General features: G+C 35.0%; 1 protein-coding gene, 2 long non-coding RNA genes and 1 pseudogene across 3 annotated transcripts in view; 2 read left to right on the forward strand and 2 right to left on the reverse strand.

Moving 5' to 3' along the window:
* The window catches only part of LOC127869767 (A disintegrin and metalloproteinase with thrombospondin motifs adt-1-like), a 214,104-nt gene that overhangs the window by 29,462 nt on the left and 158,671 nt on the right, over positions 1-25,971 (reverse strand). The window lies entirely within an intron of this gene.
* On the forward strand, positions 1,068-4,129 carry LOC127867289 (uncharacterized). The gene is made up of 4 exons (XR_008043421.1): positions 1,068-1,230; positions 1,329-1,393; positions 3,484-3,508; positions 4,089-4,129. It is a non-coding gene; the product is annotated as an uncharacterized LOC127867289 (long non-coding RNA).
* Positions 4,763-7,459, reverse strand: LOC127867288 (uncharacterized). The gene is made up of 3 exons (XR_008043420.1): positions 7,386-7,459; positions 6,807-6,994; positions 4,763-6,121 (listed from the first exon to the last, which is right to left on the reverse strand). It is a non-coding gene; the product is annotated as an uncharacterized LOC127867288 (long non-coding RNA).
* On the forward strand, positions 9,805-24,355 carry LOC127867280 (guanine nucleotide-binding protein G(q) subunit alpha-like; annotated as a pseudogene).

Genomic DNA, 25,971 nt, shown 5'->3' on the forward strand with positions numbered 1-25,971 from the left:
TAAACATGAATCTGAAAACTATCTCTCAATTTCAGAGTGAACTACATTGGCTTGTGTAGCCGCAAGATATACAAAGCTATCAAGAAATGGACGGACATTATTCATTAAGGTTAACTAATTAAATCTCATGACTCTTACCTAACTCTTTTCAAAACATTATAGAAAAATACACAAAGTCAGTCACATGTAAGATTTAACAAGATGTGTTTGTGAAACACAATGTCCCCCCTTATGACGTTTGACCTTGAAGGATGACCTTGACCTTGACCCTTCACCACTCAAAATGTGCAGCTCCATGACATACACATGCATTTCAAATATAAAATTGCTAGCTTCAATATTGCAGAAGTGACATTACATGAGCAATTTTGACCCATATATTTGACCTTGAAAGATGACCTTGACATTTCACCACTCAAAATGTGCAGCTCCATGAGATACACATGCATGCCAAATATCAAGTTGCTATCTTCAATATTGCAAAAGTATTCATAAAATAAGCGATTTGAGCCACATATATTTGACCTCTGACCTTGAAGGATGACCTTGACCTTTCACCACTCAAAATGTGCAGCTCCATGAGATAAACATGCATGCCAAATATCAAGTTGCTATCTTCAATATTGCAAAAGTATTCATTAAATAAGCGATTTGGGCCACATATATTTGACCTCTGACCTCGAAGGATGACCTTGACCTTTCAACACTCAAAATGTGCAGCTCCATGAGATACACATGCATGCCAAATATCAAGTTGCTATCTTCAATATTGCATAAGTATTCATAAAATGAGCGATTTTGGCCACATATATTTGACCTCTGACCTTGAAGGATGACCTTTCACCACTCAAAATGTGCAGCTCCATGAGATACACATACATGCCAAATATCAAGTTGCTATATTCAATATAGCAAAAGTTATTGCAAAATGTTAAAGTTGGCGCAAACAGACCAACCAACCAACCAACCGACAGACAGGGCAAAAACAATATGTCCCCCACTACTATAGTGGGGGACATAAAAATGAAAGTCAGTCTGGAAGCAAAAGGTTAAATTTGTACTTTGAATTATACATTAAAACTTAATGTAATTAAACTATCGAATTTGCACCGAATAATCGTTGTCGTTTATTGTTTGTTTGCTGTTTTCTATTGAAGATAGTAGTCATTCTCCCAGCGGAGGTACTGGTTGGGATAGATGGTGGTTTTGGCACATTTCAGTCCAGTTCATGTATGTATATTACTTATATTCATGTATTTGGTATCTATTCATCACTTATTTCTTCATCTTTGGAATTTGAATTTGAACACTATGTACTTTCTTTTCAGGCGCACAGCAACAAGCATGTGTGAATAATGAGAGCTCATCCATCACATCAGTTGAACATGAATTGGTAAGATATTTAATCAAGTACACAGTATAAAGTTAGCACATTTATTTTTGTAGGTGTGTCAATGTAACAAAAAAAACATAAAACGATGTGTATCATTATCATATATTAATTATGTGACATAAAGTTCGTTATTTATAAAGTTACTTGGTGACAGATACATTTCACAGTTTTAATAAATGCATTCTATCAACATGTCTTGTCGTTGAAGTAACATGTTTGCATGTTCGACAGCTCATAAAGATTGATTTCCATATTTAGTAATGCATATTAATCGTTCGATACAAGTAACTTCACAAAATACCAAAATAAAACAAGAGCACCGCCTTGCGGGTGCAGACCGCTCATCTATTTTCTTTTTAAAAAAAAATTTGGGGGGGGGGTGGGGGGGGTGGGGTGGGGGTATAGTGTGAGGGTGTGGTGGTCATTTGTGAGATGATCTTATAAAAAAAAAAAAAAAAAAAAAAAAAAATTAGGGGGGGGGGGGAGGGGGGGGAGGGGGGGGGGAGGGCACGGGGGATGGTTTGGGTGAAGTCTATTGTGGTATGTCAGGTAAGAGTAGTTTCATCAAAGTATCAATCAAATCTAATCATAAATAAAGAAGTTATGGCAATTTTAGCAAAATTTAATAATTTGACCTTGAGAGTCAAGGTCATTCAAAGGTCAAAGTAAAATTCAAGTTGCCAGGTACAGTAACCTCATGATAGCATGTAAGTATTTGAAGTTTGAAAGCAATAGCCTTGATACTTCGAGTGGATCGAAACACAAAATTTAACCATATATTAAAAGTTACTAAGTCAAAAAAGGGCCATAATTCCGTAACAATGACAACCAGAGTTATGCAACTTGTCCTTTTACTGTACCCTTATGATAGTTTGTGAGTGTTCCAAGTATGAAAGCAATATCTATGATACTTTAGGGGTAAAGTGACCAAAACATCAATCTTAACCAAATTTTCAATTTTCTAAGTATAAAGGGCCCATAATTCCGTCCAAATGCCAGTCAGAGTTACATAACTTTGCCTGCACCGTCCCCTTATGATAGTTCATAAATCTTGCAAGTATGAAAGCAATAGCTTTGATACTGTAGGAATAAAGTGGACCTAAACACAAAACTTAATCAAATTTTCAATTTTCTAAGTATAAAAAGGGCACATAATTCTGTCAAAATGCCAGTCAGAGTTACATTACTTTGCCTGCACAGTCCCCTTATGATAGTTAGTAAGTGTTGCAAGTATGAAAGCAATAGCTTTGATGCTTAAGGAATAAAATGGACCTAAACACAAAACTTAACCAAAATTGTCAATTTTCTAAGTATAAAAAGGGCACATAATTCTGTCAAAATGCATGCCAGAGTTATCTAACTTTGCCTGCCCAGTCCCCTCATGATAGTAAGTAAGTGTACCAAGTTTGAATGCAATAGCATTGATACTTACTGAGAAAAGTGGAACTAAACGCAAAACTTAACCAAAATTTTCAATTTTTTAAGTATAAAAAGGGCACATAATTCTGTCAAAATGCACGCCAGAGTTATCTAACTTTGCCTGCCTAGTCCCCTCATGATAGTAAGTAAGTGTACCAAGTTTGAATGCAATAGCATTGATACTTTCTGAGAAAAGTGGACCTAAACGCAAAACTTAACCGGACGCCGACGCCAACGCCAACGCCAACGCCGACGCCGACGCCAAGGTGATGACAATAGCTCATAATTTTTTTTCAAAAAATAGATGAGCTAAAAATGTGTACACTTACATTCATAAAGTTATTACGGTGATGTATTAATTAATATATGTTATTTAACCCATTTTTTGCCTAGCGTCTAGAAAGAAGGCCTTGGCAAACAGCGTAGACCCAGATGAGATGCCGCATGATGCGGCGTCTCATCAGGGTCTGCGCTGTTTGCTTAAAAGAATTTATGTAAGAAATATTCTAAATATAGAAATAAATATACTAAACACCCCTAATTGTGAAAATAAATTGATCCAATTTAGAAGGATGGGAAAGTCCACTATGCATAAATGGGTTAAAAAAGGTTCGTCAAATTTCACAATACCAATTGTACAAATCAACTGGATATTCTTTTCTTTTTTTCAGAAAAGCCAGTGAAGACAAAAAAGATGTAAGTTCCATAAAAAATATAGATTAACTAATTTAGTTGCTTGATCATGAATTTGTAATATTGTATAAAAATAGATTTTATGCAAATAATTTTTATTTTAACAAAAATTTTACAACATATTAGAAATAATGACCTCAGAATACATTTTACTGGCCAAGAGCTTGTGGTCGAATGCTAATTTGTATCCCTTTTATATTTACACAAATGTATGTTAAACATGTTAAAAACAAGGGCTGTTTGTAAAAGATGCATGCCCCCCATATGGGCTGTCAGTTGTAGTGGCAGCCTTGTGTGAATACGTTTTTTGGCACTGTGACCTTGACCTAGTGACCTGAAAATCAATAGGGGTCATCTGCCAGTCATGATCAATGTACCTATGAAGTTTCATGATCCTAGGCTTCAGCTTTCTTGGACGGACGGACCGACATGTGCAAAACAATATACCCCCTCTTCTTTGAAGGGGGGCATAAAAAATAAAAAATTAGTGTATATAAATCTCTTATTGTTAGAATGATACTATTATTTAGCTGCACTTTGCATTACAAACCTTTTTTTAACATAAATTGTATTTCATTTTCAGATATTGTTCCACTTCATTGGTCGTTTGCTGTAGAGTTGTTGAACAAATAATGTACATGTATTGTTATGTTACAAAAATAAAAATAAAAATTATTTTCACTTTGTTACAATATAAAGGAATTATGTAATCATCATAAGCAAGGCATGACTGAGTGTAAAAATTGTGTTGTTAATAAAAACAAGAGCTGTCAGAGGACAGCGTGCTTGACTATTAGAGTGCTTGACAGTATAACGTAAGCCATTATGGGGAAATTATTCATATTCAATTAGGTCAAGGTAATACAGTTACATTCTAAGTGATTGAAACATATTGATCGCTAATGTTTTAAAGAAGTTGTACTTTTAATATAGACGATTCTGAGTTCAGGTATATTTTCCACAATCTATTGAACATTTGTAAAGACATAAAACAAAGAAATAAGATTTTATTTCAAGTTTAATAGCAATAGCTTGTGTGGGATGGTTGGACCGTCATTCAAAAAATAAATATAAATAAATATGTGTTTTTTTTTTTTACCATGTTTCAAAGAAAAAAGAACTTTTTGGGTTGGGGGATGGTGGGGGGGGGTATAATGTGGGTGTGTGGTCATTTATTAGTTGATCTTTCAAAAATAAAAACAAGGACAAAAATAAAAAATAAAATTTCGGGGAGGGGGGGGGGGAATTCTGGGGTGGGGCGTTGGGGATGGTTTGGGTGGAGTTCATTGTGGTATGTCAGGTTAGTGTAAAGGTAAGTTTTCCAAGTCTGAAAGCAATAGCTATGATACTTTACGGGTAAAATGGACCAAAACACAAAACTTCACCAAATGTTAAATTATCTAAGTATAAAAGGGGCCATAAATCTGTCTAAATGCCAGTCAGAGTCAAATAACTTTGCTTGCAAAGTCCCCTTTTGATAGTTAGTAATTGTTGCACGTATAAAAGCAATAGCTTTGATACTTTAGGAATAAAGACTTTAGGAATAAAGTGAACCTAAACACAAAACTTCAAAAAAAAAAATTCTAAGTATAAAAAGGGAACATAATTATTACAAAATGCTTGATACAGTTGTCTGCTCTTGTTATGTTGTTGGGGTCATGTTGGTAAAGAAGTATGCAAAATATAAACGCAATATTACAAGGTACATAGAAAATATTTGAGGTGGTACGCAAACTTTAACATAGATTTATCAATAATATGCATATTCTAAGTGGAAAGAGGGCCATAATTCTTACAAAATGCTTGTTACAGTTGTCTGCTCTTGTTTATAGATTGGGGTCATGTTGGTAAAGAAGTATGCAAAATATGAAAGCAATATGTCAAGGGACATTGAAAATACTTGAGGTGGTACGCAAACTTAGCATAGATTTATCAATAATATGCATATTTTAAGTAAAACAAGGGCCATAATTCTTACAAAATGCTTGATACAGTTGTCTGCTCTTGTTTATAGGTTGGGGTCATGTTGGTTAAGAAGTAAGCAAAATATAAAAGCAATATGTCAAGGGACATAGGAAATATTTGAGGTGGTACGCAAACTTTAACATTCCAACGCTAATGCAGACGCCGGGGTGAGTAGGATAGCTCCACTATATATATTTCATATATAATAGTCGAGCTAAAAATCCACAAAAAATAATGACATAGAACTTGTCAATTTTAACACTCTTACAAAGATTTTGACCACACTTGAGGATAGCCTAGATATTATTAACAAATACATTATGACTAACTTTCATCAACATAGCATTAAATGTGGATAATGCATGAGGCCGGGCATAGACAGACCACAATGGCTGACCTATAGCACTTCATGCATAAGTGAGCATGACACAACACCTACATAAATAAGTTAATCATGTCAATAAGTGCTGCATTTTATCCTATTGTGGGGCACCGTGCACAACATAATCCACTTCCTGTGCCTCAATAAGTTGTTCAGGCAGTGGTACCTGCTGATCTATGCATAAGTTGTGTAGGCGCATTCATGCATCCACTGCTTGACAGCACTCATCGAGTCTCATGAATAAACATCCTCCAGTTTTATGTAGACACCTGTCGATAGAGTAAAACAAAAAAATATTACCGTTGAGATTAAATTACAATGTCAAATTTATTATCAATGATGTTTATTATGCATTTTAATTGAATTTAAGACTAATATGGGTAAATAAATGAATAAATAAAACAAAATTTGCAATAATCTACGGCATCCATTTTTATCAACATATGCATGTGCCTACATAAAAGCAACTTTAAAATCTGTTTTAAATGTGTTTTTTTACTAGATGTGTCTCCTCACTGATGCCCCCACTTCAGGTAGAGATACACAAACAAGTCCATCAGTCATTAAAAGAGACAATAGTCTTCAGAACAAACAACATACGTATATACGATTAAAACTTGAAAAAATATTTACACATTACTTTTACAGCTACAATTCCTTTCTTAGGTCATTCATTTATGCAAAACACATCCACAGATATACGGACAGACAAGAGTGGACATCCCGGTGCAATGCTTAAGGCTTCCCTCTTTTTACATTCACTAAATTGTTATGATTGTGATGTAGATGTGATGATTACAATGTTGCTCTAAAGAGAAAGATATTAAGCATTGCACTTGTCAATCCATATATTTTGTATGATTATATGGTAAATGGTGCCATATGTTGATTAAAATAACTGAATGTTTTTAACTGGTATAATATGACCAAAATAAACATAGATGTTGTAAATACCTTAATCTACTATCAGCAGTCCAAAAGCGCTCTCAACCACAATCCAACAACTTGACTGGGCATGGTTGTACATGTACCTCACCACTGCATTTGTTGTTGGCCTAAGCAAGGGCGTTTATACATATTTTTTTAACGAATAGTCGGAGTCGCCAAGTAGGTATCCCAGGTGGTTTTCTTCCAGGAAAGGTCTAATGAAAATTTCATAAAAGCTAGGTTTAAGTTGGAACAATCATCAGTTAAATGGTTTATTAAGGTAGCTATAGGATGCTAATAAGCTTAACGTAATCTTAAATAAATTTCAATTATAAATTCAACATTGATTTGCATCTTTTATGTGTAGATAAAATTAATTTTACAGATATAAACTAATATAATTTAATCTTCTCTGTTTGTTAAAAGAAATTAAAATGTTAAATTATGTATGTGCATTTAACACATTATATTTAAGTAATGTGCAATGCATTGATGTAGAAACTAAAATATTTCCATGATCATTACAGTAGTATTTCACTTTTTCACAATACTAGCCATAGTCCCTCAAATAGTATATCCATAAATGCACATTATTTATTGTCATACCTTCAAAGTTCAAACCAAAGCTGTCAAAGACAGAGGTGTCATGTGTGTTGACCCAGGCCATTTTGACACAATGTATAAATAAACTAAGCTTTAATATGTGAAAACGCAATTCAATTAAATTTGTTGAATGATTGGGGCATCTATTTTATTCAAATGTTTTATGATGTTACACTATTAGTTAAGCCACTTCTGACTCTGACTGATATTGTACAGTGTGATTCAGTGTCATTAAAATAACATTAGGCAAGAGCGCAACTCGGTCAGAATATAACTTTGCTACCCTGTATCTCACAGTGCAGTGTGAGATTGATGTTGCTCAGCTGTTCATATGTATATTGACTGTAAAATTCATAAATCTATTTTTGACAGAACATTGGTAATTTTGTGTTTGCAAAGTTTACTACTTATAATCGGTGGGGCAGATATCGCAGACACCATACAGTGCCTTTATAAGATAGACGAAAACTTCAAAACTTTATGCGAAAAAGGTATATCAGTAAATTGCGTCTATAACAAACTTGTATAGCAACGTCCGAAATATTGCAATATCCGAATTATAATTCAACCTTTAAAATTCAAGATATAATGACAAATGAACTGTTTTACTTAAAAAGAAACCATAAAACATTTGTTTTGATAAATATTGAACAAATATGACTAAATACTTACCTATTAAACGAATTAATTATCTCAACATCACAAATTTCATTTCCATTTAACGTTTAATGCAGAGAATGATATAACGAATATCTTTAACGTTATCAAACATAAATACGTCCAACAGTATCAACATTTCACCATCACGGAGATTGCAAAATCCTTTCTTTCTCGAAACATTCTCAACTCTCTTGGTTTACCAACGTCTAAAGCTCGTGCGACCGCCATGTTTACGAACGCTAAGAGTGGTCTTACCCAGTCGTAGCTTTAAGCACAAATCTTACGACATCTTAGCTGCGATTTCTTTGATAAAACGGTTCGCAGTACTTACGATAAGCATACAACAAAATTCTACGAATCTTACGTAAGATCACGCTAAGATATGTTCCAGAATCATAACACTTCCTCGAAATGAAGGCTGTTCCTAAGAATACATTGTGCTTCCCAGGTAAATCGTACGAATCACTCGCCTATTGCCTGTATCGGGATTCAACTCTCAACTATATAAACGGCGCGCTTTCAATCAAGTTTTAACATCGGAAAGGATTTGCTCAAGCACACAACACGTGTTCAGGTTTTGTAGTGAAACTTATCAATTCAGGTTTGTAGTGAAACTTATCAATAACCAGGTAAGTGAATAATATATATATTTAAATGGAGTTTTCTTCATGCATTATAGTACTTATAACTCAGAAAACTCAAATAAATAACTAATATCGATATATTATCGATATTAAAAAGTATTTGATATCCTGATTTTGTTTTAAAAATACAAATTCTGAAATATTTTCTGCTCTTACAAAGGGTATGATTATTGAAGTGATACATCCATATTAGATAAACTTTTGATTTTCGTTAAAAACGATTTATATAAAGAGTCGATACTTCTTATTCCCGGTGCTATTTATTATTTAAATTCAATAAATACCTAAACGCGTTTTTGCGTTTTAACAAACCATGCAACTGAATCATCAATGAACTGCCATAAAAGAAGATAATGCGTTGAATGTATCAATAGATAGTTAGTCTAAGCGCTCACCTTAGATAATGGACATCAATCGCTGAGGACTTGACAAAGTGATGTAGTCTTTTTCAACAATTGATGTAGATTCAAACATGGCCTTTATATTGTCAAGATACTACTGTCACTGCTAGTACTTCTTCTTCTACTACTACTACTGCTACTACTACTACTACTACTACTACTACTACTACTACTACTACTACTACTACTACTACTACTACTACTACTACTACTACTACTACTACTACTACTACTACTACTACTACTTACTACTATTCTACTACTACTACTACTACTACTACTACTACTACTACTACTACTACTACTACTACTACTACTACTACTACTACTACTACTACTACTACTACTACTACTACTATTACTACTACTACTACTACTACTACTACTACTACTACTACTGCTGCTGCTGCTGCTACTGCTACTGCTGCTGATTCTGCTTCTTTTTACTTCTACTAATTCTTCTTCTACTACTACTACAACCACCACCAGCACAACCACTACCTCCACCACCATCACCACTACCGCCACCACCACCACCACCACCACTACTACTACTACTACTACTTCTACTACTACTACTACTTCTTCTTACTGGTCAACTTAATTTTGTCTTCCTAGGTAGCCATCAAGGGGCGTTTGTTTGCATCTTACTCGTGGACGGAGCCTAAAAAGTTGGCTTCAGCCAAGTTTGTTCTTTTAGCGAAATTGTGTGTGAAAGCGTCGTTGTATCATTTAACAAGATGGAGTGCCTTCTCAGCGCAGAACAGCAAGAGCTTAAACGAATACATAAAAAAATAGAGCGGCAGTTGAGAAAAGACAAACGAGATGCCAGAAGAGAACTCAAGTTGTTGTTGTTGGGTACGTAGTTCTGGCAACCAGTTCCGTTTGTATACTTGACGATGTGCTTTTTATATTGCAATTTCTGTATAGGCGACCATCTTGAGTATTAATAAATGTCGTATCTGACGCTTAAATACATGTTGGTACTGTATTCTAATGCGCAATAATGGTTCCACACATATTCATATATGTTGCTAATGCATTCAATATAACGAGTGTAATAAGTTTCTGGCTTTATGTTGTTAAACACAATAAATAAAAACATCTTACTACAAATGTTGCCAACTATTGAACGATTGATCCTGCTTAATTGTGTTTCATTATGCAGTTAAATGGTTTTATGTGAACTGTTACCATTTAGAATTCATACTCCACACAATAAATGTATGTCAGTTAGACAAATCTGAAAATAAAGTGATATATAAGGACAAAAAACATTCATACTAGGTTTGGGACAAATATCCCACCCCTGGTTTTCCCTCTCGAATTTTCCTATCCTGGTCAATACTATTTAAGAAGGCTGCGCTATGTAAAACCGAGCAATAATAGTAGTCAAATTGTACAGATTGAACCCGATTTAACAATTTCGATATGTTACCGACTATCACACGAGAAATCAAATTTCTTTCAGGCACTGGCGAGAGCACGTTCATCAAGCAGATGCGGATAATCCATGGTGCAGGCTACTCAGTGGACGATAAACGGTGCTTTATCAAAATCGTGTATCAGAACATCTTCATGGCCATGAATGCAATCATTCGTGCAATGGACACGCTGAAAATCAACTATAAAGGCCAGAATAATGAAGTTTGTATGTTTTTGTATTGGTAACAAAATAATCTATATTTTATTCTGTTAACTTGAGCACCCTTTTCACACATTTATTACATGTAAAATCGGAAATATTTCCTAAATATGGTTTCGCTGCTGGGTTTTCAAGTCTAAAATTGAGGATAATGGGGTGGGAGAACATACGCTATCAGCTAGTGCTTTTTCACGTGAGTGGGAATGTTACAGAATTCAGATATCCACTGAAAAATGTCACTTCAAATCATTACCATGTTTAAATTATACTGCTAAAAGCCTTCATGTCAATCCTAAATTAATTTGGTCTTTTCACTTACCCATACTACTAATTTACGTGCCAACCGAAAACAAGTAATTAAAGTATATACCGACTCTTTATCTTGCCATTGAGGCCAGTCTTCTGACAAATTTTTTTGAACCGTGAGGGGATTTACTGGCTCTGTCTAAGCTGGGACGCCGGCTTCTACTGCTTATTAATGATTTGTCTTTTTTTGCAGAGCAATGCTAGCCTCGTTCGCCAGATCGATCACGAACACGAGACAGTGTCGACCTTTGAGCACCAGTATGTGGACGCCATCAAGGCGTTGTTGGCAGATAGCGGCATACAGGAGTGCTACGACAGGCGGAGAGAATATCAGCTGACAGACTCTGCTAAATAGTATGTCTGCAACTTCTTTAAGAAAGAGTTATACAAAGAAAATAGAACTCATTAAATCTGTTTCTGTCAAAACATTTCTATTTGAAAAATTGAGTATTGACGAAATATAATCTCTTCATTAAATCAACTGAAGATATAGATAAACAAGATCTCAGGGTAGTGATATTGTGTTTTTTTTGTCGAATGTGTAGTCGACATTCGCCCTCATTCCCAATTTCGGGCATTCGGCTCCATTCCGAAACTAAAAAAGAATTAGTTGTACCCCAATTACAGCCTTAGATTAGCAATGTAGGGTTTTCATAAAGATAGCACAATTAATTATTTTTTAAATGCAACATTTAATAAGTTGAACTATAGTAAATCTTATATCAATTACAATTGTATTTTCATGTTGAATGTAATTGTTAGCACACACAGCACTTATTTCCCAAAATAACTCATAATGACGACATTTTTCACAATGTCAAGTGTCCCAGACCATTCAAAAATGCACGGTTTTTATTAAGACTAGAGAGGTGCAGAGGTTTACTGGAGACAACAATTATGTCGCGACTATAACAAAACCATTTTGTCACTTAATCCCCCATGTTATTTGTAGCAATCATTGAATACACTGTATGACACTATTATTACATGTTACATGGAATAGTTATATAAAGTACAAGAAGTTACTTATTTTTTCATAATTATCTTTGTTTATATAATATATTATATTATAATGAATAAAAACCATCATTCGACAAACAACATAAATACCAAACATCCTCAAATATTATGCCAAAATCAATCAAACAGTACACTGACTAAATGTTTAGAATTATGTAAATACACATAAAAGCGCATGACTATTCATCTGAAAAAGAAATATCAATATCTGAACTTTAAAGATCTCAATTCCAATTGTTTAAACAGTTACATTAGGTCGTACTCTGTTTTTGACACTTAATATTTATGTTTTGCAGGCTTTACCGTTCTATTTATTGGTCTTCGTGAAGGGTTTTCAAGACATGTTTTAGTCATTGGTTTGGAATGGTGTCACCACTTTGGCCAATTTATCACAAAAGCTAATAATTGCGATCCACACGAATCACTTGGAGACGGACTAAACACCCTTCTTTCAAATTCAATGTTTTATTGCATTTTGAGGCAATGTAGTCTTGAATACATTTGACGACTTAAAGTGTACAATGTTTTAAAGTGATTTTACTTATTGGATACTTTTAAGCCATTATATATTTTAGGACGAACTGTTATTGCCGATTAATATTTGAGCCTCATTACGTCTGTGGTTAACGATTTCCCCATTTGCGTTTAGTGGTACAATCAAATATATATTCCTTCCAATACAAAGATTCTGGTTAATAATTTTAAAGTTTATTTAAATGTGTATGTATATGATTTGTATGCTTAAATTGTTTTTGATCTTAATCAAACACTTATGTGAAAGTATAGAATATGTATGAGGCAATTTAAAGCAATAAATAAAATACAAAGTTGAATGTTCTTTTATGAAGATCGGAGGAATTCAATAAGAATGGGAAAAATAGAGCGTTAAAATATAATTAAGTGATACTTTCTAAGCATTGAAGCTGCTGGGGAAATGACATTTCTCGGGAAAGCTCAGTTTTCATGAGTTTGAAGAAATGTTCTGCCGGTATGCAGAAAATATCCAGCTAAAGCATATAGCATACAAAATGTCACGAAAATTGTTTTAATATATGAAATTTATTACGATAAAGGTATCCAATGCATTGTTTGCTTACTTACACGTCTACTAGTATTGGATGCAGAACGAACACGTGTGTCTATACCACAAGAGTCCATCTGCAAAAATAAACAGTTGTGATTTGCCAAGATGACACTATGGCAGAATGAGTTTTTGACTGAACAAACGGAACATTTTTCAGTCTCGCCACCAAACACTAGCCAGGCTGCTATGAGCTTGTGAAAAAAAAGATAAAATAATTTCAATTATAAATAGAGTTGAGCTAGTGATTATTTCATGTGTTACTTTAATAGCACGATAATTTAGGCTTATTGCTGATTACAACTGTAATGTTACAGCTGATTTTGGAGCTGCATAAAACTCATCAATGTTAATGATGTTTTTGTACTAGTATATATTTAAAAAACGTGTTATCTGTTTTTGGAGAAAAAAAACATGACATGGCCGTATATACACTATGGCATAACTCTCCATGCGTTTTTTTGTTTTAGCTACTTTGATGATGTTGATAGGATCACTCAACCTGACTATCTGCCAACGCTGCAGGATATCCTTCGAGTACGGTCCCCGACCACTGGGATCACATAATATCCTTTCGACTTGGATAGTGTAATTTTTAGGTAAGCCAGTCACCTCACTTTTATTCTCAAGGCTAAACTCCCATAGGTCATCGTGACATAGAAATACTATCAAACCCAGCGGGAAAAAATGAACTGTCCAAACAAAACTGTCGCCCGCGAAAACAATAATGTCGCCCGCTACCTTTGCAATCACGTGCGGATTGGTAAAACATTATACTGTCCCATTCGCGCATGCGCAGTGCGCAGTTTTGCATTTCCATTGTAAAGAGACGACCAAATCTGTCAATCTGACATAAATTGTCAAAAATATATGTCTTATCAAGATCCAGTAAGTTACACGCAGCGCAGATTGTTCATGTTTGAATAGTTTTTTCGGTATAATAAATTAAATATTACATGTCTGACAGGGTGACAGTAAATTTGTCAACTTTCGGAAAAATACTGTCAACCGAGGCGAAGCTGACAAATGTACTGTCACCCTGTCAGACATGTAATATTTATATACTATACCTTCGACTTGAATAGTAAAATAAATGCGTAAGCCCAACTAGAACCTTATTATTTAAATAACACTAAGATGATTAAAAACTTAATTGTGTTCAGTAAGAGTTCGGTTGAATGTGTGTGCATAACCAAGCAGAACTCTGATGTTGTGACGTCAGAGATAAACTTTCAGTTACACAACTGCTCTCTTCACAACAAGGTTTATAAAGATATGCAAGAAATATTCTTGGGGCATGTTTTCACTGTCTCATTCGTCTCCGATTATCGACGGCAATACATTGGCTGCTCAATAAAGATGTTTTTGTTATTTTAAAATAAAAAATCCAACACACAAATTATATTTTAAAAATTTTGTCACATTTTTGCGATATTGTCGCCATTGGCCATAATGGCGATTGACAGCAGGAACCCGGTCTTAGATGAAGGACCGCGCGCCTTTAGGCGATCGCGTTCGAAGAAAAGCGTCACGCCCCTTCGGACCTCTGGATTTAACACGGTGTACTATAAACATACACACTATACTGACAACGGCCTTTTCTATTTCTAAAATGGTAGATGTTGGCGGCCAGAGGTCAGAACGGCGCAAGTGGATACACTGTCTTGAGAACGTTACGTCCATTATGTTCTTAGTAGCGTTAAGCGAATATGATCAGGTGTTAGTGGAGTCAGACAAGGAGGTGAGTACTTATTTCATTTTTATTTGTGTTTAAAGCCCCCACCTCCGTCGATTAAATAAGTTGCATTACATCTCAACCCACTATGCTCACAGTGAATTAACCAAAATTGGCTGTATGACGCAGTGAAACGGATTCAGGGATTGAATTCCTTGAACATTCATATAAACAGTTGTTAAAGATATGATGACTCAATACAAAGGCCATACGTTCTTTTAACTAGGCCTTTCAAATCAATACAATTTCATTAAAATGAACAGGTATTTTTCCAAAAAGTTTAAATATACATAAGCGTGTCCCAAACAATTGTGCTAACATAGATATTTTTAACAAGGAACTAATGTTCTCCTCCTCTTTTCAGAACCGGATAGAGGAATCAAAGGCGTTGTTCCGCACTATCATCACCTACCAATGGTTTCAAAACTCTTCAGTCATATTGTTCCTCAACAAGACGGACCTTCTAGAGGAAAAGATTATGCATTCCAACTTAGTCGATTATTTCCCGGACTTTGACGGTAAGTTTGGTCTATTATATCCAAGAATAAGGATGTTGATGTGTCAAGGATTTGACAATGCATGATAAGTTGGGGGCAAATGCATTTGATGTTAAGCGTTGTTGGTTACTTTCTAAGAGTTGAAGTTAAGTTAATATTTTCAATTTCTGTAAAACTTCACTCGTAATGTGTGGTTGCTTGAGCTTTGGCATTCACGATAAGTAATCTATTTACCATCATTCGATGTTATATTAGGATAATCAATACTTATTCTACTGATTTTAATACTAAAATATTCATTTGATGGATGCTTATTTCTCAATATTTTTTGGTACGTTGGGTTGAAATTGAATGAACGGTAAATTGTTTCCTTCAACCGTCTTATTATGTTCGAAAATTTGACAGAAAATTAAGATTATTTTTAAGAAAGTGACAGTCACTGGAATTGTTTGATTGTCAATTATTAAAACATTTTGCCCGATTATTCAATAAAGTTTCCTGTCATAATCCCCCCCCTAAGATTTGTTTAAAACATTTAGTATTAAAGATTGTCTTATTATGCATGTACACATGGTCTTGATTATGACATGGTTATTGTTGCAATTGAATATTACCATGATGATTATATGACGGATGCTGTGAATTATGATGTTGCTTCTTTAGATAAATGACGTTGTCAGTTTTGTTAAGGTCCAAAGAAGGATTCACAGGCTGCTAGAGAGTTTATATTACGGATGTTTGTGGACTTGAAAAGAATTATCTACTCGCATTTCACTTGCGCCACAGGTTAGTGTTGAGTTTAAACTATAGAGTTTCATTAACAAATAAATCACTCACGCTTTTTTACCTTTACCATTTGTAAGTATACAGTTACAAAAATATATGCATTCCTTTAGATAAGTAAGTATTCTTTGAACATTCTTGGCGCGATACAAACCTTAAAATAAAATTTTCTTTGTGATGTTGTTTGTTTCAACCCATGCTACACCTTGTTTTCTATATAACGTAACCATTAAGATTTTTTTAAACATGTATAATCAAGCGTTTTAGCGTTTGCAGTTTGCAGAGTTTTAATCGGGGCATCGTGCGTCTTTATATAAGAAACACATTGTTATCACTCTAGAGGCGACACATTTACTAAACATTGATGAACATTGGTAGAAATATAAATTTTTACAATAAATGGGCCAAATTGAAACCTGGGTCATGTGCGTCTAAAAAGGTCACCAGGCCTAATCTTAGGGAAAAAAATCGTTATCGCTATAGATGTCACATTTATGACCCACTCTTTTTGCAACTTATGTATGAATATTTATATTGACATAATCTCGTCAGGATTTGATTCTTGGTGACCTGCTTCCCGAATATATGTCACCGTGTCAAATCGTAGCCTTTGAAACAGTCTTAAATCCACATTTATTACTCAATCCTGAGGGAACTTAATCAGAGTTTAAATCAGGGAAACGAAAGTTCTTGAACTAGTCATATCTTAGGAAAGCATGTTTATAGCCGTCGTGGCCAAATTTATTACCAAAGTCTTATAAAATAAAGTCACAAGTTTTATTCTAATAACATCTTTACGAACTTGGGTAAAACGCAACCGAACACTAGGTCACCAGTTATAAAAAAGGGTAACCACTTTAAATCTATATTTATGACCAACCGGGTCAGTCCAGTTATATTGATTTACACTATTTACCTGTTTTTGTCGTATTTTCGATTGGCAAAACGAGTGTGACTGTATCAATACTTTTTCCCGCAACGAAATTCATCATCTGCGAAAGTTGTATCAAGTGATTTCATGCGATCTATATCACATTTATATTTTCCAATTGGAATTAACGTCGCTAAAAAAGCTAAATTTTGCAGTATGTTCTATAAATAAAACTAAATGTTACTATTAAATCAACCGCCCAGCAGATGATGTCTTAAAAATATATATATTCGTATACTTATTATGTCAAAAAGTTGATTGTTTCCTCTCAAATCTCTAAACAATCGTATACTATTAGAGGTTGGTCAATCTTTTTATAAAGCTATTTCCCAATATAAAAAGAGTGTTCGATCACAGAATCATGCAAACTCGCTGCGCGACTTATCTTTATTTATATGAAAACGTTTATTTTGCGATTTTAACTAAGTATTATGGCATATAACAAAAGAAATGTTAATAATCGGCACCAACAATTTGTGTCGGTGGGGTGTTAGTGGAAACACTAATTTTCATTTTCCGCGATACAAATAGCAAGTTATGTCTAGCTTGTGATGATGCCGTATCCCCACACACATGTGACAAGATCACCATTTGCGGAAGTCATGAGGTAGGAACATTCTACAGCGCATATTTGTTTGCTCTATTGACTATTCCATTTAATTGCAAGAATGGTAAGATATAATTTTTTGTATCAATGAAAGAAATACATATTCGATCATACACCGAATGAAACTAAATTTGAAATGTTTTAGGACTTAGCATACACTATTATATATTTGCTATGTGGATTACTACGTGACGTTTATAGGTTCCTAACGTTTTAATCTTGGTTGCCGTGATGTTCATGTATGACAAAATAATGAGTGTTTTTTAGAACAATGATTTTTCTGAGTCTAATACATCAGGTAGAATATGGCACATCAATACTCGTACTTCTCTTATTGTAATAATATGGTAATACTTATTGAACTAGACGAAAAGCTCACAAAACGTGGGATTAGATACCATTATATTTGTGAAAAAAAATTCAGTTGAATGTAATAATTAAAGAAAACTAAAATAGAGATTTATTTCATATAATGACTGCTTGCTAATATCTGAGGGAATGCAGTGATCTTTTACATTATAAATATTGATGGACTTTATAGGTTTAATTGGATTATGTTGGTTTGTTATAAAATGATTTAATTAGGAACAAAACTTGTTTGGGAAGTGTCTGCATTAAAATTAGAAATGTATTGCTTTTTACTCGCAAGTTTAATGACATCAAGCTAATTTTAAGTGTTGGGAACAAAATGTGATTTATTTTCTTTAAATTGTAGGAAAAATACTTTGAAAGAAAATAGTTCACATCATAACTCATTGTTCAACAGTGTGCATTGTTAAGAAATAGTTGATATGGATTGGAATGCAACGGATTTGGAAATATATTTGAGGCTTTCTGTAAAGCTTGGTTCATCTACCATAATATAGGTACAATTAGATTGTTCGAATAGCTAAATAATTATTCTTCAGAATCAAGAAAATATAGTGACCATTGAAAAAGGAAAAGAACGGCACGCACAATGAAAATGCATGTAATATGGATTGACAAATTTTGGGGTTTTATGTTTTAAATAACGAAGACCAAAGACAGCACATCAGAGGAATAAAGTGCGTCCAAATCAGGTGAATTACGATCAACTCAGAAACTAATCCTTGCAAAAGAAAGGCGACAGTCAGTGTTTACTGGTTCTGCCTGTAATATGGCCTCATGTTGACAGAATCGTTTTTTCTCTGCCACTGGACGATGTTATTCTGCTAAGGATAATCGTAGATCTGTTGGCATCAAGCACAAGTCTCCGAATGGTTTATTTGATGATAGCTTGGTAACTTGTGTACTAGAAGGTTATGAAAATGTATGCAATAATGTTGATAGGCCACGATGTTTCAAATCTGCTTCAAGAACAAGGCCTAGGTCAGGGTGAATAAATTTTGGAGCCTTAAGGAAACAAGATCCTAAAGTGTCAGATTGTAGAAAATTAGGCTCTTGGTCAGAGAGTAGCAAATTTGTAGAATGTGTTGATTAAATTCAGAGACCATGGACTAGTTTGTCTATGCATTACATTGAGTCAAACTTGAAAAAATGGGCATATGTAGGCAATGTTCAAGTTGCACTATGGTTAGGTCAAAAACTGGATTTTGTAATGAAAGGTTAGAGAGTAGAAAATATGAGCAATTGCAGTTGTCTAGACCAAATTCTTCTTTGGAACAGGTAGGAATACAAATCAGTTTAACATTTGTGTACTTTTCTTAACCATGTACCCTCACAGCTATCGTATGTATTTACTTAGTCATCTTTATCAAACTCCATGAATATATTAATGGCATTATAAACAGCAAGGTAAAGTTTGATATTTAGCCACTTCAAATCAGTTGTGAAGTTAATGCCTTAGAAATATCTAAATTTGCATGTGTAGCTGTTTGAATTATATTAATTTAGTAATATCAAATGATGTTCATAAAACTTTATATTAATTTTTCAATTCACCTATAGGAAGCCCGGGTCAAATAGCTGATCTAAGCATCAGCTGGTGTTGTCTTATATTATGACAATGTATTTTTCTAGTTGCTCATTTATTATTATTCATTACATTGGCAAAAAATAAGTATGATTTAAAACCTTTTCCATGAATTTTAGAATTAACATAACCAATGTGTTGTACAAACTGATCAATTTTTTAATTTAGGGAAAATGCGCTTAAACATTTAAGCCCTCATTGTACATGGGCAAAAATCATATGTAATTACGCTTAAGAAAGTTGAATTTATTGTGTACATTGATAACATGAAGTATTTTTATCAGATTGTTATACAGTATACACTGCAAGTTTTACACATGCCTTTAAATTTTTATAAGGAAACTGCTCTTTTCTTGAAAAGAACTCAAATTGTGTATTATATTATAACCTGGAACAAAATGTTAAAAACTGCACAAGAATCCCACAATAAGACCTTGAATTTCAAAGAACAGCTTTTATTAGACATTTTTGGGGAGAATCTGCCAGAAAGAAAATAGTACTATTTGGTACTAGGAGAGAAATTATTGTAGGAATCTATGTTTCCTGAAACTGTATACCTCAAATGCTGATTGCTGCTATAATTAAAAAACATTGGAGAAGTGTAAATTTTAGGAAATATTGCTGGACAATAGGACTCATTTAAATAAACAAAGGGTCCTGCAAGGCTCAGTGTACATACATGCATGCAACAGATACAAAAACTAATTATTTAGAAAGATGTTGATAGATAAAACTGTTTGAAGTTTTGATGAACAGGTTTAGTGGTTTATGCAGTTCTCCCTCTGGCTCAAAAATGTATATAGCCAACATTTTAGCCAAACGATTTTGAAGCAGTTATGTGTGAATAATCCTGTGTCACTATCAGTCAATAATTTTATGGGTTTATGTGGCAGTTTATTGGCTTCGTTATACTTACCACACTTATTGGTTCTAAGATACCTAAGAGACTTATGATGGCAACCGGGTGTTATCCTTGTGGATAATGTGCATAAGATGCATACTATTTCAATAACATTCATTTCGTTTTATCAAATTGTTATTAAATGTATAACTCACAACTGTATTTTCTTTTATACATTTTATAAATTCTTAAATGAGCATAATTTAATATGTAATCAGAAACGCACAGCCAAATGTTTATGTCAACGCAACGGTTGCAACTTGTTACTAAAAATAAACCCTGTTCATGCAACAGCTATTCTACTGTTTATGATTAAACAGAAAATCCGGACAAAACTTGAATTCATCATGTAAATAATTTGTGATTTGAGTCTATGCAAACGAGCTTTAAACCATCTTTAAAGCTGGAAAGACAAATTAGCCATGATTTTTGTTTTGTTTGCATCCCAGACATTAGAGAACAAGTAACATACAACTTTTAGCAGATATAACAGCTTTATGTTTGATCCTTGAAATTAAGCAGGCATTACTGATTTACTTTCTGCACTCAGATCTGCTATATGGGCCTAAGGAACAATTTCTGTTCTGAGAAAAGTGGGTTTAATGCATATGCATAAAGTGTTTTCCCAGGGTAACTTTTGCAAGGACAACACTTTTGCTTTTATGATATTTTTCGTTTACAGAAAGTCTCTTCTTAGCAAAAATCCAGTTTAGGCGGACAGTGTCGTCCCCGATTAGCCTTTACAGACTGCACAGGCTAATCTGGGACAACACTTTACACACATGCATTAAACCCCCTTTTAACAGAGCACAGCTAAAATGCAGATATTACAATTCCACATGTAACCCTTAAATTTAAGGCAGTAAATTTCCTTTGGCACTCCAATTTTGCTCAAAGTATGGGTCTGAGTTACAATTGAGTTGTGAACACCAACATAACATTTTGGTACATACGGCCCGAGGGGAACACGCCTTAGCCTTTTAAAAAGGACAAAATGACGTGTGAAAACTAGGTATGGGGATAACTTTGACATAATTATTAAGCAATTACCGTTCTTGTGATTTTACTGACATTATCAGACCACTTTAACCAGCATTTGTAACTACCATAAATATATAACATGGTACGATTGGCATATGCCTAGAATGATTAAGACATTTCAACGCAACCATTCAGAAAGTGTACGCAAATGAGCGTCCCCTATATAATGTTGATGTTGTATTCAATCTTAAAATGTCTAATTGTTCATGTGCAGGTCATGTAACGCTTTATTTATGTTCATAATATAGAGCTCCTTAAACAGTTATTCAAAATGATCACAGTAATAGGTTTGTTTGGTTAACGTTTGACGATGGAACAGTGTAATTAAAGTTAATGAGATAAATGTTATTTTCAAAAGTGAAAATAAAATCAAAAACATGATTTTTGTTATTCCTGTTGGTAAATATAGTCCTTTAAAATTGTTTGATTTATGGTTATTGACAACGATTTTGTTATTCGCACTGTGCTGTAGTTATTTTGTATTTGTATGGAGTAGAGAACAACACATTAACTTGCTTTACATTCATAGAAATGATCAACTGGTTTTGAACCAAATAAAAAAATGAATAACATTGTTTACGCAAAAGATGTGTGAAAACTATTAAATAATAAAAAGGTATAATACACAAATAATTTCTAATGTAAAACCTTATATATATATATATATATATATATATATATATATATATATATATATATATATATGGAGATCAAAAATGATTTCAAGATCATATCAATCAAGCCTGAAGATTTTCAGGTATTAGGGTTCCAATTTAACGGATCGTACTATTTTGATGAAAATATTACCTTTCGGTGCATCAATTAGTTGTGCTACTCTGAACGTTTTAGTACTTTTTTTAACACTGTGTCGTTTCCCAAGTGAAATTGGGACTGCTTACTCACTATCTTGATGATTTTTTGGCGGTGATAAGTCTCGCTCACTGTGCGTTGATTTGATGTCAGGCTTTTCCAATGTTATGGTCGAACTAGGTGTCCCATTGTCAGTTGAAAACAGTTGAAAAGGTCCAAAGATGGTTCTAACATTCTTAGGGTCAGAGTTAGATAGCGCAAGTCCGCATACCAATGACAAAGATACATGAATTGACGGAAAAGATCAGCCAAATTCTGTCAAAAACAAAAGCAAGGTTGCGCGATATACAGTCTCTCATAGGTTCCCTTAACTTTTGTTGTCGGGCTATACCAGCAGGTAGACCGTTCTGTCGTCGGCTCATTAATGCGACATGCGGTTTAACCAAACCTTTTCATCTAATTAGAATAAGTCGAGATATTAAGCTGGACCTGCGCATGTGGTTGCAGTTTTTTTCAAATTACAACGGGATATCAATGTTCCACGATCAGTATTGGCTGTCTAATGAGAATGTCAATATTTTCACCGATAGCGCGGCGGGGGTGGAGCTCGGTTTAGGTATTTCTTTTGAGTCGCACTGGTGCGCACTGGTGCGCAGCTAGGTGGCAAGTAGACTGGCACACAGGCGGACATACCAACGACATAACGATCTTAGAGCTGTTCCCGATATTGGTTTCAATTGCAATATATGTTACAAAACAAAAAGATTCAGTTCAACTGCGACAATGCCGCTGTTGTAGGTGTACTAAACTCATGGTCTATGAAATCGGACAAAGTTATGACGCTGTTGCGCCCCCTTACACCCCAATGTTTGGTATATAATATTTCAATCCGAGCATCCCACGTTCATGGTACAAAACATACAATATGTGACGCACTATCTCGATTTCAGATGGCAAAATTCAGAAACTTGGCACCGGAAGCAGACGAAGAACCACAGAGGGTACCCGAGTACCACTGGAATATCTTCAAGACAAGGCAATCTCTTCAATGATGAAGTCGATATCATAAAACACTAGCGCAGCGTACGAAACCGGTGTTTATGCCTTTAACGCATTTTGCGATCTTTACCATATATCCCAAATGCAACCAGTACCTGAACATGTTATCTTATGGTTCATAGCATATTGTTTTGAGAAAGGCTTAGCGACCCGAACGGTCAAAACTTACTTGGCAGGAATTCACTATTGCCAACAAGTACAAGGCCACAAATCGTTTTCCGAAGAATATAGGCTAAGTAAGGTTATAGAAGGTTATTCGCGATCAATGGGTATAAACAAGGACAGAAGACGCCCGATCACATCCGAAATCCTCTTCAAAGTTATACAGCAATTGCCAAAAGTATGCTATAACTCGTATGAGGCAACTCTATTTGCTGCGATATTTTCCCTCGCCTATTTTGGGCTATTTCGTATAAGCGAGTTGGTATCACCTTAACGATCAGAAATGTATAACCAAATCAGAATGTCCGACGTTGCATTGTCGTAAGACCAGTCATACATCTCAATCCGAATCGCCAAGTCAAAAACTCTTCAACACAACGCGGCGGTCACACTCAAAATTCCAAAATCAGAGGAATCAATATGTCCTCTCCAGAGAATGCGCGACTATCTGGCTATGTCACCGGTAGGTCCTGCAGCATTTTGTCATAAGGGGGGTATGCCAGTTACCAGACAGCAGGTTAACGCGGTACTAGCAAAATGCCTCGGCCGCACTGAATTCGGCAACGCTTTATTTCACACTCATAGCTTCAGAATTGGACGCGCAACGGATCTGTCAAGGAAAGGATATCCTCCCGAAGTCATCGCGAAACTTGGGAGATGGACATCAGACACATACAAAAAGTACATTAGACCATTACTCTTAAGAGTATTTAGGGCACAGCAGCTAACAGTTGTGACGTCACTAGTGATCCATCCCAGACAGCCGTGCCCATAGCGAGCTGTCAAAACCGGTATAAAACGCAGAGAGGTAACTCTGAAGTTCACGTTACCGTTTCTGTTATTTGAATGCAGGGATAAGCTCCCTTTCATTTCATTATAAGTGAATGACGATTCTTATGTTGATTTAATACTCTAGTCTCTTATAACTCGATACTTCCGAGTGGCAGCTTTTAGTAGTATGCTTATGCTTTATTGTATGTTGTGATTGTATATATGCTGACAAGACTGTAATAAAGTAATAAACCTATATTCGCTAAATTGGGCTACAACATTATGATTTAAAGTAATATAATTGACACGTAAGAAACTGGTATTCGAAAATACATGCTTATAAAGTTTTAAGAAGTTGCACTATGAGACCTTATAAATAACGTATACTAATATGAATAAACAATTGACCTTTGCTTTGTGTACACCCACAATGTTATTTGCTATTGACAGAGGTATGGGTTCTTGGGGGTAGTATTCCTCGGCGGGCAGGAGCAAGAGCCAAATAACGGGGGATGGAGAACCTGCGGCTGCCCACAAGCATCGCATGGTGGGGAATTGGCGGCCTGACATGGTCAACATTACGGAGGTCAATAGAATCAAATGTGTTACTTTCCACACCGCCAAAGGTATTGGTATTACACCTGGGCGGAAATGATTTGTGCATCGACTCATGTGCAAAGGTACGGAATAATATAAAGAGAGAAATTAAATATTTAAGGACAGCTTTCGCAGACACAGCAATAATCTGGCTGGACATCATATACCGGATAAATTGGCGCTCTTCCCTCCCCACGAAAATTATAACGTCAAAACGTCGCCGGGTAAACAGGTTTGGTCGAGTGTGTGTGCAGTGGGCAAGCCGTAGCACAAGTATCATTGTGGACATTGATGCAAACACCCCGGTTTTTTCCTCCCGGATGGGATGCACTTGTCTCCAGTGGGGCTGGAGTTCTATCTGGACACCCTGCGGGCATAATCATTTGTAAACATTGCAATTTGTATCGATCAAGTGGCTAGTACTAGTGTGCTATCAGAATGTTGGGGAATAAATTGTTTCAATTTATTTGTGGCGTAAAATTCTGTGAGTACAGGTTGTTGAAATACTCAGTTTCACTCATTTTGGTTAATCAGTATTTATTTATAAATAAACAAGTATATTCTAGGGGTTTTGAGCTCTCCGCTGCCATTGTTTGAGGCTGCTTCGGGACAACACCGCAATTACGCAGTGGGCTCACAACCCATCTCTTAATGTAAACATTATAGCAAGAGGCTAACTGCACGGGGCGAGGTTTGGTTGGTTGGTTGCTTGCATGGTTGGTTGGTTACCCAGACCTGCAGTGGTCAGGTAGGTTAGATCTTCCCGGCACTACACCATGTTGGTAAAGTTTGGTGGTTACTGGCACCGCAGTAGGAGCCAGCGTGTAATTGTGTTTACCGGCATGTGGTGTCATGGTTACTAGCAAATGGTATAACTGGTGTTATATATGGGTTGCCGGTAAAGATTGGTGTATGCCAGAGGGTTATATAGTGTGGCTGCCAGAGGGTACAAATTACAAATTACAAAGTACAAATTAGAAACCA

The sequence above is a fragment of the Dreissena polymorpha genome, chromosome 2 (assembly GCF_020536995.1).
Source record: "Dreissena polymorpha isolate Duluth1 chromosome 2, UMN_Dpol_1.0, whole genome shotgun sequence".
Lineage (NCBI taxonomy): Eukaryota > Metazoa > Mollusca > Bivalvia > Myida > Dreissenidae > Dreissena > Dreissena polymorpha.